This window comes from Anas platyrhynchos, chromosome 27 (assembly GCF_047663525.1).
Source record: "Anas platyrhynchos isolate ZD024472 breed Pekin duck chromosome 27, IASCAAS_PekinDuck_T2T, whole genome shotgun sequence".
Lineage (NCBI taxonomy): Eukaryota > Metazoa > Chordata > Aves > Anseriformes > Anatidae > Anas > Anas platyrhynchos.
In genome coordinates, this window is record NC_092613.1 from 8,843,547 (window position 1) to 8,862,151 (window position 18,605).

General features: G+C 48.1%; 1 long non-coding RNA gene across 1 annotated transcript; it reads right to left on the reverse strand.

Annotated features, from left to right (window-relative positions):
* Nucleotides 1-577: 577 nt before the first annotated feature.
* On the reverse strand, nucleotides 578-17,759 carry LOC106014612 (uncharacterized). The gene is made up of 5 exons (XR_011805102.1): nucleotides 17,101-17,759; nucleotides 8,813-13,651; nucleotides 7,165-7,216; nucleotides 1,541-1,798; nucleotides 578-1,337 (listed from the first exon to the last, which is right to left on the reverse strand). It is a non-coding gene; the product is annotated as an uncharacterized lncRNA (long non-coding RNA).
* Nucleotides 17,760-18,605: the final 846 nt, after the last annotated feature.

The window sequence follows — 18,605 nt, forward strand, 5'->3', positions numbered from 1 at the left end:
TGAAATTTCTTCACAACAAGTCATTAATTCTCAATTTGCTCTCTATCTGTTCTTGCACATAGAACTGGAAGTTCTACTGTGAACTACTTTAATTACACAGGCCTGTTTGAGCTGGTTCTTCACAACTAGACAGCAGCTTGAAATAAAAAATGAGCCAACTCTGCAGTTTGTTCCAGCCTTTTTTTGAGGATAAAGAAGTTGTGTGTGTTATATGCAAAGTAAACAAACATCATCCATTGCTCTACCTGTTATGAATGTTGCCAAACCAACCACTCATATCTAGGGCTGCTTTCTATGTGAAATCTAAAAAAGAACTGACTAAGCAGTTTGTGGTGTAGCCACTACTCCACATTCACAGGGCCCTAATATGTTGGGTGAAGGTTTCAAGGCTTACCCTGTAGAGGAGAATACTTTCCAGGTTGATAGATAGATAGATACCTCTAGTACAAAAAAGCTGACACAAAACTGGATCGATGCTTCTAGAAACCTTCCCAAATACTTCAATCTAGCCAAAGATTTTTTTGAAATAAAAAAGCTCAGATCTCTACTTTGCCGGTCTTTTGCTTTCTCTGTACTCATTGACATACGAGAGATGTATGTTACAGCAAAGCCCTGGAATCTCATGAATCACTTGGAAGGATACGGGTGTGAGGCACGTGGTATAATTGTGCTGAACATTAAGGCAGCTTCCGGAATGAATGGATCAGCAGGGCTCAGCTTCTTGCTGGATCCCTGGTCAGTCACACAGAGCTGGGTAGCTGTTGTCCTTGCTAAGGGTTTTACAATAAAAGTTTACGTGAGCTCTGCTGCACTGCCAATGGAGTCAAAAGTGGAGCACAAAGCTGAAAAACAAGAACCCAGTCCTAAGGCTTTTCTCTTCTGCTCATTAAGGTACGCACAGCAAGTAATTGTAAGAACTTTAGCGTCTCTAATCAGATCTGGATTTATTCAGAAGTGTAAATGCAGGCAACATCTCTTAAATTTTAAACTCAAAGTCAGAGCTACCGCAAGACCTTCAGAGTCTCCTGGCACTCACAGCTCAGTTAAAATCAATGCAGTCAGCCTTAATGCCCATAGCATTACCTCTGCCACTGGGCTCTCATCTGTCACACCATGTACCAGGCCGTGCACAGCAGCTCTGCAGCTATGAGATGTTGTGTAATACTGCCGTGTAGGTTCAGGGTCACTGGCTTGTTTGGATGAAAACATTTGAAAGTAGAACTCCAAAAGTCGCTGAGGATAAATAGCTCCAGTTTGGATCACGGGGCCATTTGCAATTATGCTGCCATTGACAGCCACCCATTTTCTTCTCTGCAATTCACAATTTGCAATTCTAGCTGGAGGGGTAGGAGAAAGTCATAGCAAGACAGTGATAAATTGATTCCCCTTCATATTAAATAAGACTTACTGGAAGAAAAAGCACATTTAAATATTCTTCATTATTTCGGTGCAGATTAATGCCTAATCATAATCTTACATTTATGTAACACCATTCATCCCAAAGTGCTTTACAATGACAAACAGTTAAGAATTCCTTTACCACTGAACTGCAGCCAACTCCAGGATGCAAAGCAGCTGCCAAGTAGACAGCATGCTGCAAGGACCACGGTAAGCATCACCCTGTAATGAAATTCAGTATGTGATCTCTATCAGTACAAACCGATACGTTGATTATTGAGGGAGGCTCAACTTGAAAGGCACTCTCTTCTTAGCCTGGAATGCAGTTCATCCACTTCAAACCCGATGACAGATGGGTCACCTCTCCTAGGACTGGGCCCAAGAAGCTCAAGGTTTGAATCTGGGGAAGAGACAGAAACAACCGAGCCATCTCAGCTCTTTTCTCTGGCGTACAAAAGCTGGCACTCTCTTTTAAGTCAGTTAAAATGGTCAATTGTTATAAATCACCTAATTACTTTGTCGTGAGAGGTCATTGTTACATAGTTTATTACGTTTGCAGCCTGTGTGGTTTCTGAAAGCATACCCCAAGGAACAGTGCGTATCCCAAGTAAACAACCTTTGTGTACTATTATTTGGATTAAGGGAGTGTCTACAGGCTAGCACAGTGTAACAGCTGTGGGTGCCTGTTGTGCAAGAACCTGTACAAGCACGGTGACTTGTAGTCTCCCAGAACGTACGCTGTAAACAGAACAGCCACGGGATGGTAAGGGAACGGCACGGCTGGCTCTATCAGGGGATCAGAGGTAAAGCCTGAACTGTGCAGATCTGACGAGGAGCCTCCTTTGTTCTGAGACTGCAGAGACCTGAGCCTGTTCCTGCAGCTATGGACCAGTTCTTCCAACGTGCATTTGCAGGTTTATGAATATATTCAGCTCTTCCAGCACCTACTCAATCATCTCATACCTCATGCAAGAAGCTGTCTCTGTGCCAGCATTTCTGGAGTTCTGCTGCATTATTAGATTTCTCTCTTGCTCTATCATACAAGGATATACCCTATAGCCAAATACCCATCAAAAGCATACATGGAAAACGGGTTATTCCAAACCTGTATAGATTCAGGATTCACAGGACTAAGAGATGTGCCCTCCAATTATGCAGTATGCAGGAGAGAAAAAGCAGGATGCCTGCCTCAAACGGCTCCTGTGAAATTAATTCCAAGTTGCTGATGCACCACCCAAAATTCCCTCTCATCAGGAAATATTAACCATGCTATGCTTTGAAAAAGCATCAGCATTTTCCGAGCAGCTATTAGCCAGGGGAACATTTTAGCTGCTTTGCTGTCTGCAGTGTGTCTTGTCATCTTGCATGCGTGACACAAGCTTAACAAAGTGAGCCTGCACTCTATTGATTTCTCATTAGAAAGCATGCCTCACATTTTGGACACCAGTGAGGGGAAAAAATAACAGGGAACAAAGCCGGTCAAATATAAGCCAAACAAAATCTCTGGTGCTTCACTTCTTATGTCATCTGAATGCTGACAGCTTGATGTCTCTGGGTAATGCCACACGAGGGAAATTAGCACCATAGCACTCTTATGCACTGCCATCTGCATGTCAACGTATGTAGAAATTTGTGCAAGCCGTTAGAAAGCAAGATTGATAAAAAAGGCTTGATCTTTTGCATTTCTCTGACTACGCTTATTTCCTGGAGAAAAGTGCTAATTAAAAATAACCCAGCATCGCCCCAACCTAACTGCAGCCACACTAGGATTCTTCCCTGCTGTGCTACAGCAGAAGCTTATTAGTTCATCCCACTCCAGCATATGGCCTGTTTTGGGATAGGAAATTTCCACTAACAGAGGAGATGATGCCAGAAATACAGGTGTTTGGGGACTGCCTTCCTAAGTAATTTAGGAACATAAAACCAAAAGGGAAACAGGTCTTGTGTCTACTGGGCACATCTGACAGTTCTATATACAAGGCAAGCTAAAGAGCATCTAGAATAAATTAATAAAGTCGTATGATTTTGCCTCTTCTTATCTACCTGCCTCCCAGAGTCGATGTTACACTCCAGCAACAGACTGCCCAGATAAGCAGAGGGGTTTGGGGACCAAAGGACATCAAAAAAACGGGAATACGAAGCTCACACACAATTTGTCTGCACCTTTTGGAGCTTTTCCCAGCAGCTGCTCCTTTATCAAAAAATTATTTGTCTTAGTTTAAAAAAAATACAAATATCCATTTAGCTCTGAGACTGACAGAGCTTCAGGAAGAAGGAGCCTGGCCTGCTGGCCACGTGAAGCTCCCAGAGGACAGCTTTTTCAACAGACACCGGCAACAGAGGAGGCACGAGGTGGCGTGCAGTCAGTGCTCCAGCACCAAGCTGCATCGAGCGTGAGGAGTGCCAATCTTCAGCGTGAACATGACAAGAGGACTTAGGCCTGAATCAAACCATAACGTGTGAAGCTAGAAATCCCCAAGCATTTGAAGACCAGCATCAATACGATCTGCGCCCAAAATGGGACTAAGAGTGCACCTTCGAAGACTATGTAAGCAAAACTGTGTGTCATGCTGCCAGATACAAAATCTAGGTCCTTACACATTTTTTAAATGACTTCGAAGCCACTTCCTTTGCCTGATTCACTTATTCTCTTGCTTCATCACTGCATAAGTGGAAATAGAGAAAGAAGTAGATAGTTTAGGCCACCAAAATACCAAATTGTTTCCTCACAAAGTGGCCAATGAAGCCCACACCAGCAGAGAATTATTTGGTTAAAGAGACAGATGGAATAATACAGGGTCACATTTGAGGGATGATTGTGAAAGCTACTACAGATTCACCCCAGCATTCACTCAGACTCAGATATTAATGCCGAAAATGTTTGGAAAAAATGAAGCAATTTGCTCTTGTGCAAGGGTCCATCACAAGACTTTCCACAATGTTGCTCTGCTCTTTATTGGAACACAGGTTGGAAATGAAGTTTACCCCAAATCCAAATAATTGTGTAGCTTAGAAGCGAAAATTCAGATAGATATATTTTTTTTCCCCTCACCTGCTACTAGGAGGCAGCATTCACAAGTGTCAGGAGGTACAAATTCAGCAGAATGTGCCCGTTTTCTAAGCTCCAGTCATTATGTGGAATCACAATTCAAGCACTGCTTTATAAAACTGGTCCTGGCCACTGTTGAGAAACCTTTCATCGTGATAGCTAGGTGCCCACTGATTTGGTACAGACGTGCCAGTGACAACACACGCCTCTGAATTGCTCCTTACCTCTGGGCCACTCCGATGGAAGATCCCCAGCGAGCTGAGGGCTCTTGCTGTAATCCAGCCACAAAAATCACAAGACTTAACACCAAGCAGCTTTTGGACAGTGACAGGCACTTTGATAACAACCTGCCACTCAGCCTGGATCACTCAAGCCTCTTCCAGCTCCTGCCAGGGGGGTTCAAAACGTAGGCACAGATGATTTTGGCACTAATTGTAGTGTACGCTGCCAGACCTGACAGGAGAGGCAGCATCACTTTCCCCTCTTGGTGCCTTGCTACTTATTTAGATCTGTCACGTCTCCTCCTGCGCCGTAAGGGCTAGCAGGAGCTACCAGGTGAATCCACGCCTGACATTTTCCAAAGCCCAAGGGAAAGCAGGGCAGTTATCCCCCTGCTCTGTCCCTAATAAGTTTGATCTTACAGTCTCTGCGCTCTCCTGAGCCTCCCTGCAGAGATCAAAGTCAGCTATGTTTGGGTGTGCAAGCACATACACGCATGGAGAAGACACGTTAATTATGGCCTGGAAATCTCTCTGCTAGAAAAAGAACTCCTTCCCTCTTGGTCGTTTCCCTCACCTCTCCCCCACAGAATTTCACGCTGGCCTGATTTACTCCCTGAAACCAGCTTTGGATTGCAAATGGCCTAGGGACAAGAGACACGAACCAAGTATTTCTTGGCTGGAAGATGTGCACTTTGAAGAGCAGACACTCAGCACTAGCACAGGCTCTGGTGCCACAGCACGGAGCCAGGGACTTGTTTCTTAAGCTTCACTTTCCCTGTTTGCTGAGCTGTCAGGTCAGCGGTCACTGCAAAGGGGATGGTAGAAAGGGAGGTATTTAGGCAAAAATGACTGTTTTATTTGGTTGCTACCCTCATACACACTGCTGATGTGCTTGGAGGAAAAAATAAATAAATAAAAATGAGGAAACTTATCTTCATTTTGCTGGCCCAGGCTGACACCGAGTACACACTCATCTCTTCTGCTCCCAGAAGGGAGGCTGCTGTTTGCAAGATGCGGCTTCCAAAGGGGTGTAACAAAGGCGGTGGGAGGGAAAGTGTAAAGTACAGGCTCAGCCTGGTGCATCTTTCTATCAGAAGCCTGCAAGGCCTGCGCACACCTCCACAAACTGACCCCAGGTGCTGAACCAGCTGGAACGCGCTCAGGGGAAAGAGGTGTATCCACAGAGCTGACAAGGAGGGGAGGCTGGCAGCAAGGGAGCACATCTGGGCCACCCCGAAGGTGGGTCTGTTGCTGTGCCGGAGCAGCCCGCAGGTCCCTCCAGCTCAGATAGGGCCCTCTTGGCCAGCTCATCAGGAGGCAGCTGCGTTTGTTCCTGCAGTCTGGGAATATCCCAGTACCTCACCGACAGCAACCCTTTGCTTCCAAAGCACTAGGAACAGTCTGGGGATATTTTTGTGAGCCAGACAGGAGCACCTCCGCCTCCCCCAGTATCTTCCAAATTCCTTTGTAAAGCAGATAATCTGATTCCTTCCTCTTCCCATTTTTAAAAATAAAGCATTATTTTTTCACATTAAACAGCGTGTGTTTTATGTCTGCCAAACTGTTTTTATTTTTTCCCTGCCATTACAGTTTTGCTGGTGTAAATTGCTGCTGATCTCTTGCCCCAAAATACCCCTTTGTCAGCCCCTGCAGACACCCAACGGTGCCGTGATCCCTGGTGTTGATGCACACCCAAGGTGACAGTCTCCTATTGCTGAGGCCACATCACTTGATAATCTGCTGAAGTTACTACTGGAAAAGCATCCTGCTAAGATCACCACAAGCACAAATTATGCCCTGCACATCAAAGGTCTTCTCCAGCTGATAAAATCCTACAGCCAGAGCAGGACAGCTGCTCGTCCATCTAACCAACGTGGTCCCTCCAGCACGAGGCTGGAGCACACAAGTAAGCAGGGGTGGGGGCGTGGGGGGTGTTAGTGCTGCAAATGCATGCACGTGCACGTTCCGTGGCGAGCCGGGGGTCTTCCAGCTCCGGGTCTCAGCACAATAACTGTCATCACCCACGGAATAAGAGACGCTGGCATTATGCTCGACAAATTTGCATTCAGAGTGATAACGGAAAATCCAACTGAATTTATAACTTCATCCAAATCTTAAGGCCGAGAGGTTCCTCAGCAAAGCACTGAGTATTTAATTCTCTGCTAATAGAGTGAAATAGAGATAGCAGAGAAAACGCAGGAGCTCACTATCAATGGAAACAGAGAAAGGGACACTGATATTTTAAGGCATCCACCTTTAGGTTATAAGCTGCTTATCTCAGACTGCTACATATGTGGTCTCCTTGGGAACAGAGTCAGACAATAAATCAGATGTGCCAACAACATTTATCAGAAGCTCCAACTAGCCAAAAACATCAGCTCTCCTAAGAATGCCAAATCAGTTTTGCAAGATGCGCGGCCAAGCCTGGAGTCACTCTTGAGGCATGCGGCAGGGGTAAGAAATGCTGCTGTTAAGCTCAAAAGAAATGTTGCTTACATTACTGTTCCTTATTGCTGAGACCTCCTGGAGCCACAAGCTGCATCAGAAGCTTCAAAGAAAGGTAAAAAGACAAAAATCAGGCTGACATTATGTAGGCATGGCTAACACACAGGCAGGACAATGAGAAACACAGAAACAACCCAATCCACTCTTTTCACAGTTCGAAGCATGCAAGAGATTATTCATGTCTTATTCCAAAAAGGAGGGGAAAAAAAAAAAAAAAAAAAAGCACCAGTATAGAGATAGAAAATGATAGGAATAAAAACAGCTTGAGAAAAATCAGCAAGATAACAGTATGAATATTCTCTGCTGCCAGACACAAGCAAAAAAATCCAGACATTTCATATGTGCAAAAACAAAACAATCTCAACCAAATCTCTCTGTGAAAAATGGTGAAAATTTCCCGACCAGTTCCAAAATGCCTCGCTGCTTATGTGTAACCAAAAGAATGTCATGGCAGGCATTCCTGGGGCACAGGCCTCCGTCTCATTTGCAAGGGATTTGGCCTGGGATTGACAAGTGCAAAAGAAACGGCAGCAGCTCTGCTTGGCAAGTCTTACTCATCCCGAAAGCCTGACCTCCAGGGGCATCAGACATACTTTGGCGGGCACACGATCTGATAACTGACCCACAGCCTGGGAGCAAATGTCTCTGGCAAGCGTCAGGGCATCGGGATGAACACAACGCCAGCATCTGCTCCGTGCACAGCTTCACCTGTGGCCACAGAAGAGGAAGAAGTGGCCACCCCTCCCCTTAAGGGTTGTGAAGTGACTTGAGCAACGTAGGGCTTCTGAAAAAAGCAGCTTACACCTGGTCTGGCCACAGGCTGGCAGCTCCCTGACCTCCTCCACGGTGCAGACGTGGTACCCGCTCCCCTGGCGGTCGCAGCCCCTTGTTTCGGAGCGTACCCGAGCACAACCACAGTGCTCAGACAAAAAAAAAAAAAGATGAGAAGGAACAGCACGGCTACTTGAACTGCAGCACCACCAGGCTCTGACCTTGTCCGTGCAAGGCGTGGTGCTAATAAGGGAGAACATTACATGTGCCCTGACCCCGGCACTTCCAGGGGCTGCAAAAGCAATTCCCCAAATCCAGCACCCAACGCGGCCACGTCTGCACGGGGAGCAGCAGGCCACGGGGTAATTCCCACAGAGCTTGTAACAGAAACCAGAGGTGCCTCCAGGGCAGCACCGGAGCTGGAAAGGCTTTTCCCTGCCTGGCAGCAGCGCGATCAGCCGGCTTCAGCCCAATTCCACGTCCCTCCTGCTTCTGGCACGCTTCTGGCACACTTTGGGCACGCTTCTGGCACACCAGGCTCCGTCACAGAGGCACCCACCAGCAGCACGGCAGCTCCTGAACCCCCGGCCCCCAGCACCCCGGGGCACCCCCGGGCCCTCCTGGGGCACCCCCCGACCCCCCCCCCAGGCACCCCAGGGCTCCCCCAGCACCCCCTGGCCCCGGGCACGGTGCCTGGCGCCCTCTGCCGGAGCGCAGCCGCGCGTGGGGAAAAAACCTCCACATTTTTCAAAGTCCAGTAATTGGCAGTGGGGTACAGAAGGAAGGGGGAGTGCTCAGCATCTCTTTTCTCCTAATGGAGACAACAGGAAAAATAAAAATAATAATAATAAAAAAATCCATCTCTCACCTTTCTGGGGGCCGCAGCAGCCCAAGTAGCTGCCACGGCGCTGCAGCACAAAACCCTTGGAGCCACACTGTGCCTGCCTCGGTGGCCTCCCGAAGCCTCACCGTGCCTGATTCCCATGACCGGCCCCCAAAAAGTGCCCCGGAGCTGCAGCTGCATGGACAGCACAGCACAGAGCCAGGCAGCCCCCTTTTCCACTAGAGGACAGTGCCACACTGGAAAGCACAGGCTGTGGCCCTTGCGACACGCCGCCAGCACTGCCCGCTTCCCAAAGCAGCCTCTCTGAGTCACATCTGATAACGCTGGCTCGCAGTAGAGCAGAGGACAGGCAGTAAACCTGCAGCCAGGGGCAGACCGAAGGGAAGGACAGGACGTCCCGTCCAGCTGCTGCACAGCCTCGTGCGCTGCCCCTGCACAACGACACCCCACAGCCGCGCAGGAGAGGCTTTCTGATCTGCTTTATGCTCCTCGTCTGTTGGATTTGTCTTCCTCTGCCACCTTCTACACTGCATTATGCTGGGGAAGAGATCTTGGCTTGAAATCTCTGCTCATCCCACTGGTGGCTGAATGGCACTAGATTGGTTTCCATTCACTTTGCTTTCATTCTGGCCCCACGAAGGCAGCCAAGCCCTGGATAGAAGGTTGCTGTACCGACTGCTTTCAAGTGGGTGTTTTTCTGCCATTAGCCACTGTTTTTACTATGAGATGAGGCAGAGATATGGACTGATCAGGCAGGCATACTTCAATGGCATTTCTGCACAAAACACAGATCCAGTATCTGACCATGCCAGGAAGGATGGAGGGGAGAGCAGAGCTTTCGAGAAAACCAGCAGTCTGCTTTAGGCAGGCAGTCTAATTCACAATCTGCATCTTTCCCTTTCTTCTTCTGATGTCTTTCTCCATTAGCAAAGTAAGAAATGAGGGGAAGAATAAAGTCAGTCAAGTTTCAGAAATGGTTCATTTGATGCCTTTGCTGACATTTTCCTCTGGTTAGTTTTAATTTGACTTTACAAACCTTTTTGCAGCTGTGTTTTGCCTTTTGGTGAGGGGCAGATTTTCCACAGCCACAACCAGCTTCGGATCCCGTAACTGCCATTACCACTGGCCAAACCAAGGTCATCCCAGGAGAAAATGATCACTGCGACTTGGCTGCCCTTTGGCAACCCCTTTCTCCGGGAACCTGTGCTGAAGTTCAGTGCATATTTCCTGCTCTGTTTTCCCTCAGAAGTGTTATCAAGTGACCAGTGGGTAATGGAGTGCCATTTAAATCCAATTAAATACCTCCTCACCCACTCGAGACTGCCAGGGAAAAAAAAGAGAAAACAGCTACTGAGGTGTCACCCAGAGGGAAGGCCTTTAGCAGCAGTAGAGATGGGTGTTGGGATTTAAGAACATCCAACAAACGGCATTCACAACAAGCAGGATTGTGGAGCTCATTCACTTTATTTTCCCCCGTTAACAACCAGTCTGCCTGAAGTGAAACAGCTAAACAAATGAGGTGAGGAATGAGATTTTCAGAGGAGGCAGAGTTGGGTTCTGATCATTAACACTTTTGTAGCTTTTACACATTTCCCAGTGCTGTCACTGGGTTTCTCTCTGCGGTGATAAACGCTGCCACCGCCTTGTTTTTAAGCTGAAGTCCAAGACAAAACAACAATAAAATCCCACGTTTAATCTAACACGGCCTCCCAGAAGCATACACTTTGTTGGAACTTATTAACCAGCTCCCCGCTTGTTCCCTGCATAATCAGTTTGTACTTCAAAGTCTCCTCTAGCAGACAGAGCTAAATGATGGTGTTAAATTCACTCATGTATAAAATTAATTAGTTTTGGGGCAGGACAGTGGGTATTGGTTGTCAGAAGTTGAGATATTAGCTGAATGGGGTTGCCCAGGGCTCTGGGGACCTTTGTAACTTCCCAAGCAATACCTCGCTCCTGAGCGAGGCCTTTCAAGTGGGGTGGATGAGAAGAGCAGCGGCTCCCTGCAGCGCATTGTTCAGCAGCAGGAGAATTATCCCTCAGCTGAGCAAGAGGCAGAATGCTTGCTCCCACACTTACAGAAATACGCACTTGCAAGACCAAGATGTAGGCCAGTTACTGGTTACTGCCACAGAAGTCACCCAGCGTTATAAATCCCCTCCCAGACTGCGGCACCGCTCTCTGTGCGGGGCAGCCGAGGCACCCAGCGGGATGCCTGAGGCCAGGTTCCCCACGAGGCTGTTGGCCAAGCGTGGGGTTCGGTGAGGCAGAGACCCCAGGCTGGCTGCAGTGAGGAGCCGGGCATTTTGTTACCTGCAAATCACCCAAGAGAGAAAAAAAAAATCCTGTCTGATCCCCTGCGCAGGCAGTGGGCACAGGTCACATCAGGGAGCAGTACCTTTCCCCCGTCTCTCTGTTTATTTCTAGAATAAAGCTTTCCCAATTACCTTTAGGACTTAAAAACTCATCTAATTATTTTCAAGTCTCACCATTAAATCTACCAGTTCGGGGGACCCTGGACCCACAAAGCATGGGGGCAGGTCCAAGCCCCCGTGCCTTGTTTGGCTCTACACAAGGGGCTTAGCAGCAATTGTCACATTTCACCTGAACCCAACAGGTAGCTGTAAATCCACCCCCTCCCTGAGGCTGGGCTTGCTCTCACCTCTGTGTGACAGGCGAGATGCTTTGCTAAGCCTCGGGTGGAACCTGATGAACTGAGATGAATGACGTGCAAGGAAAGCCAGCGGTTCTCTGGGTTATGGACCTAGACTGTGACAGCCCCAAACTCCTGCCACACTCTGCAGAGAGCTCTCTTTGGTGCTTGACAGCAGGGCAAAAGGTCCTTAGACATAGCCAGGTTAAAACTATCTGCAAAATGTAAGCAAATGCAGGGCTTTGAGAATGGGCAGAACCATGCACATGAACCCCCATCTAATTTGGAAGCACCAGGACCGTGATCAGAGCATGCTGCCTCTCCGTTTTGTTTCATCAAACAAAACCCTGTAAAACCTCAGGCAACCAAAGCCTGAAAAATGAAACACCTGTCCTTGCCACATTCATCCCGTCCTTTGATTCCCCACATTCACACGCGTCTGCAGGTGATGGGGAAAGCTCCGGTGTGTGAGCTCCCCTGAAGAGGGCACAGCCCAGACACAGCTTTGGTTGCTGCTACAGCCACATCCATATTCCCGTGCCCATACAGAAGCCGTAAAGAAAAATTGCCCCTCGATGCTTGACCTGCATGTTAATTTGGTGCCTTTTCTAGACGACAGCAGCTCAGTGAGACAGGGAGATAACGTAGAGGCCAGTGAAGAAATCCATCGATTTCAGTCTGTGGTTTCCCCACCAGCAGGCTCTCACTACAGGCTGTGATGTGCTTGCATGATGAAGTGATAATCCATTACAGCCAAGAATACTGGTCCGCAGATCATCTGAATTATAAGTGATAAAACTATGCATTTGGCAGGTTCCAGAATGTCATTATTGTGAAACATGGGGCAACATTTCCCATTTACAGCAGCGCTAAGTACATCCTCATGGCCTTTCAAATCTGTTGTGCAAATGCATATGAAAATAGCTTTTAGGAGATGCCTTGGCAATTAGCACCGTACATGCAGGGAAGAGTCAGCGACAAAGAGATTGCCTGGTAATGCTAAATGGTGTTCTTCAGAGACACGCAGACCAGACTGCCGCAGACTAATCCAACCTTCAGCTGAAATATTCCCTTGGATCTAGGATCTGCATGAAAAATACGAGTTATGCTGCTGACACAGCTTTTGCCTTAGCGTGCCACTATCAGGCACTTCAGGACACCAGGTTGGGGACGGTGTCCATGGGCTCTTCAGATCCACTCTGGCTAGGGCAGCAGGACCCCAGGGCTCGGCACCCCGTGCTGCAGCTGCTGCTCCGTGCAGAATACATCCCGCAGCACACGCCAGCACTGAGCCGTGGTCCACTGGGCAGCTCCGTGAGCACCTTGGTGGAGCTGTGATTGCTGCAGGACATGGCCCTGAACGCAGGACACAGGGGGACACGGCTGCCTTGCCTGCCAGGTCCCGAGGCTGCTGCTGGTATCAGCCCTTTGCTGCCCACCGTGACCCCGGCCGCCCCGCAGGCAGGCGGTACGTTCTGTGCAGCCACTGTACTTTGTCACCTTCTCCTCACACACCCCACGCTGGGAGAGGATTAAGCAGCATTAACTGCCTGCCCGAGGCTCCTGTCCTGCTGCTCTGCCTGCCAGGGACCGAGAGCGGTCCAGGATTAGCTGCTCTTGTGCTGGCCAAAGGACAAGGAGGTGCTGGCTGCGTGCTAGCCAAGGGAAGGACTCCCCAGTTTTGTGTGAGCCCTCGTTGGCTGCTGCCCTCTTCTAAACGAGATGTGGCAGTGGTGCCAGCAGCCCCCAGCCTCGGGTAGATGGGTCCAGCTGGGGGAAGGACCCCCCAAAGGGGAGTCACGGCTCCCAAACCCACTGCAGATGTCAGGCCAAAGCTGAATCCCCCTGTTTGTGCCAGGAAAGGCTGCTCCCCTGGGCCCCCGAGATCTCAAGGTCCACTTTGCTTTTTTGTTTTGCCTTCATGCCTGGGTCTCCAGCCCAGCAGGTCCTGGGACAGCAGGGACACCCAAAGCACGGTGACAAAACGCAGATGCCGGAGAACCCAGACCTGCAGCAAGAAGCTGCCAAACAAAGCCATTGCTCCCATGCTGTACCTCCATCAACACCACGAGCATCCTCTGCCCACAGCCGTTTAATTAGGAGAACCAGACAGTATATTTAGAGCACAGCTTTCTGCTTCATTTGCAGGAACCGTAGTGCAGGGAGGAGGCAGACCATTAGGGCTATGTTTCCTAGGAGATTTTCACACACTAAGATGGGAGAGAGAGAGGGAAAAAAAAAAAAAAAAAAAGAAAAAAAAAAAGACATTTAATGCAGGTTGAAAGTAGAAATTCCACGGGCACTTCTGATCTTTTAAGCATGCTGAGCAGAACTACTAGTGCAACTACAGCAGAGCACTTTAATTGGGCTTATTTTGTCCTGTTCTCCGTGTCACACACACAAAAAGACAGCAAGGAAAGGAGAGCACACTGCTCAAACAGCTGAAGAGATGCAGTGTGCCCAGCGGCAGTTCTAGTGGCCAAATCCTCACCGTGAGCTTCTCTCTCAGCACCCTAAAGTCCCATACCTGGGCAATCCAAGAGCATTTGGGTAATTATGTGAAGCGATTGTAGGTAAGTACACCCAGTATTGCCCATTTTAACTGAACGAAATGGGCTAACATCAGGACCTCGGGTCACTTTAACAAGAAGTGGTCTCACAGGGGTAGCTGCATAATCCCAAACAGATTTCCCCAACGTGTTGGCATAACCTGGGCCTGACTATCAAATAGGCAAGAACAACCTTTAATCACGGAGCCTTGAACTTTGCTTTGGCAGGGGGAGTGCAGATCACTGCAGACATCCTTCCTATTATTCATCATCTTCTAATATATTGTCCTGAAACAGAAACAGCTGCTCCTCTCCTTTCATCATCCTGATTGATGCCTCTCTTACCTGGAATGCAATGGGTTCGGAATAGCTGCAGTGCTTTCATCAGGCAAGAAGGGGAACAAGTAGACAAAGCAGATGGGAGGTCATGGAAAGGTCCTTGGTCACTTCTCCTTTCACGGAATTGAGCACATCTTAAAGCCTCTGCTCTTCTTTGTCTGAGAGAGGAGGACGAGAGGAACAGTTCCCCTCCCATGACAGGGCACAGGCTGGCTCCTGCACCCTCCTGCACCACTGATTTCAGCCCTGGCATGAGCTGCCTGCAGGACCCACATGGACTCGTCCCCATGCAGCCAGATCAGGACCGGAGCCTGGTGTTACCCGTGCCACTGGTGCAAATATCCTAGCAAGGTTTCTATTTAAAATAACATATATCATCTTTACGGGCTGTAGGGTCTGAAAATCACATGCACAGATCAGACCTCCACTGATAAGGCAAAATTCAGGACCTGAAGAAAGTCCCTGTCCCCAGCCAAAGGGGGACTTCCAACCCGCTGACTGTCCTGGTGCTGCCCCCTGCATCCCTCCAGAGCTGGCCAGGCACGGATTTTCCCTCCAGCAGCCTCAGGAGGACAAGAACAAGCCATTTGTTTCCAGCCTTGAAATGTAATTTTATTTTATTTTGTTTTCCTATTATTGATTTTAAGGTTGTAAACGCGCTGGCTGTGTCTGTTTTTTAAATGCTAATGATGATAACAGCAAAAGGAGATGAGGGAGCAGGGAAGGAAACTGAAGCATTTCACAGCTACCAAAGCCTTTTAACATCCCTGGCTCTACAAGGGAACCAACAGGGAGAATGCAAAGATGATAAACAAGTAATTTGCTATCTTGAAGATGCCCGTAGCTTCAATTTTTCCTCTGGCAGTTGCCTCTACTTAAGCAGCCTGTTTCCACACATATGGGTCAAATTAAAAGACACGGCAAAACAACCAGGAAAAAAGTAAACTGTAATAGAGCTATCAGCTGCTATAACCCCCCCAGGGCTGGTTTTATTTTATCCAGCAGAAATCCCCTGGTGCTATTCACAAGCCCGTGAGGCATTTCAGGATCACCCCTCAGCCCTTGCTCTGGCACCAACGAAAGGTAAGAAATCAATTTCAGCTGAAAGCGGCGCGGTTTTGCCCTTCCAGAGCTCCCATCCTTCCCTCTTACCACCAGCATCACCACCTGTCCTGCAAGCTCAAAGCTTTCCTCCCACCCCAAAAATGGGGCTAAGCCTGACTCCAGCTTCTCCATCAGGTGCTGGACGCAGCCGTTCACTGTCCCAGGAGGCACCGAATCCAGGTCACAGCTTGGCAATGTATCCTCCAGGGGCAGTAGGTCAACCCCCCAAGTTTATACTCAAGGCAATGTTTTTAAGCACTGGTAATTTAAAGTTTTGTTCCTTAATGCCATATTCTTTTTTTTTTTTTTAGTTAAAAATTAGAAGAAATATTAAAATATATTAAATATTTTAAAATATATTAAATATTTAAAAAATCACATGGATATTCCATTATAATCCAAACTGCTCATTCTGCCTAGAAGTTACCCTGCGAGGCTTCTCTTTGGGGTATTTGCCATGCATTTAGCATATTTATTTATGCACCCAGTCACGCTCTCTAATATTAAGCAGGATCACAGGTTTTAATTAAAAGGAAAAAAAAAATCTGGATGAGGTGAAGGGGGGGAGGAAAAGAGGAGACTGACTGACACATCTGGCTTATAATTACCTTAAAATTACAGAAGCTCCTGCCTGCAGATCCTGGAGCTGTGTGACAGATAATGTCGCCCAATTATACAGAAGAGATTTTTCTCTCTGGAGGGTGATGGTAGTGGCAGTGTAAGCTCTGAGTGCCCATTTAGGGCCAATTAAGGGTTTGGGGCATCTCCCATTGCACCAGCATGGGCTGGGCTGTGCCCAATTCAAAACTCGATAACAGTGCAGTCACACCTGCTGCCCGGGCACTTGTTTGATAAGAAAAGCACCACATGGTCACTTCTCTGAGAGCTGCTCACAAACACCACAGGCAACAAAAATTAAATTATATCGTGTTTGCAGTTTCCAGCCTCCCAAGCCCAAGAAAAACAAGGGACGGTCCTATAAGGAGTTAGGGTTTTACAAAGTCCTCAAGTCTTTAGGAACAGGAAACCCTCAGCAGTTTATATTTTCAGGAGGTGGAGGGAAATCATTTGAGGCTTAATTTTGACAGATAGCTGGCATTAGAAGCAGCATCAGACACCAGGAGCCCCTGGCTCTCCTTCCTGGCCCCAGACAGCCTTTCCAAGATGATCCCAAACTGCTGCGCACAGTTACAACACCATGAATTTTATAGCAGTTAGACCAGCGTGAAATGACCCAGTCTTGTTTTTCCTGACCTGAACGATAGAAGGCATTTAGGTGATTAAATGCTAAAGATGGAAGACAGACCGAGTATGCTTTGTGCTGTCAGCAGTATGAGTTTAACACCATCATGTACCACAAATAAAAGATTTGTTTAGAAGAGTGAGCCAGATCAGTACTTAAACCCAAGCCAACACATTTTATTTATTTATTTTTTAATTTCCCCTATTAATTAGCTACCCACGGATAAAGTAACCAGCCAAACAACTCAGCCACTGTAAAACCTCCATCCCTGGGCCCTGCAGAAGTGGCCGCAGGCTGGAAAGAAAAGCAGCACGCTACGTGCTGTGCTTCATGGAGCATTGATGCGACCAGCTGCCAAAAATGAGCCATGTAATACGGTGTTACCTTGACAAACCAAATGCTAAAAGCTTAGGAATTGACTTACACAGTCCCATATCTCGGCGTCACACCCAGGAGGAAGGAGGAAACGCAGACGCTGTGGCTGCAGCTCTCGGCCCTCCTGGCTCCAGGCACCCTGCGGCAGTGCACCGAGCAGCGGGGTCACCCCAACGCCACACAGGCTCCCTCCCTTCACAGGGACACAAACCCTTATCACTCCAAAAGAGCCATCACCAGCCCACAGCAGCAGCAACACCACAACACCTCCAATTGCTGCTCCCAGCAGCTTTGGGAGTGACCCAAACAAGCTGCAGCTGGGGCTGGTCCCACTGGGGCACAGCTGGGACCACAGCAGGAGCAGGACAGCAACGTGCTGGGTGGGTGATTCCCGGGCTGCTCAGCTCTTACAGGTGGCTTGGGGCTACTCCGAGCTCACTACGACAGCTGCATGCAGCGGCTGAAGAGCCAGAGGCAGCAGGAGCATGGCCAGGTCCTGGGGCCCTGGAGGCACGGGGCAGCGCTGGGCTCACGGCCCTGGTGTAAAAGGAAGCGGGTTGCATCACATCACTGCTACCCCTCGACGGAGAAACAGCTCTGGTTTGGCTGCAACAGCCTGGAAATACTAGCAGCGTGTTGAGAAATGTGCAGGAAACCCGTGAAAGCAAATGGGTTTATTTTTTAATCCATCTGCTTGAGACAGAGCCTTGCTGGGATAATCTCTCTCTGAAGAAAAGGGATTTCTATCTTCCGAGGATGAAAGATTTTCTCTTCCGTGAATTAGCTTCCCTTTTCTGCAAGCATCTCTGCAGAATTATTCTCTGTGCTAAACTTAGGGAAATCTGGAGCAGAAGATCTAACTGGGAGGGAATTGCTCCTGGATTAAACTGGTGGCAGGGAGGGCCGAGGCTGTCCTAAAATACTTGAAATGCTCCATTCTCCCTGCAGAGCCTGCCCTTCCATCTCTGCCTTCATCTTCACTGTTATTGCTTTGTGGGTTTGTTTCTTTTTCACTGTCCTCTATTAATCTTCCAGAAAATCAGCTGTCTGATCGCAACTATAGAAAATTGCATTATTCCTGAACTGCCCCCCCCATCACCGCAGCACCTCGGAGAGGCCCTTTCCTGCGGTGGGTAGTTTATATCCACGGGGTGTCTTATAAGGATGAATGTCTTTTAATTAGGCACAAACTGTGCTCATTTGTGGTTATTAGAGGTGATCTGCAAATCTTTATTCAGCAAATAATAGCCTCTCACAGGCAACTTAATTGTAATATCACACCCAGTGAGCCAGAGCAGGCTCTGCGAGCAGCAAGTTGGTGTCAAGCAGATAGCTGCTAGGAAGAAACCTGGCCCAGTGCTGTTCCTTTGTTTGCTGCTTTCTTCCCCCAGTGTAGAAAGGCAAAAACACTGGAAACAGATGCGTGCCTTTACTTCTTATTAGCACAAATTAATAGCCAGTAGGGGAAAACGAAAGCCCTAATGTTGCAAAAGAAAAGTGAAACTGTGCATGTACACAGGTATATTTATGTGTGTGCAATGAAATATTTTGCAA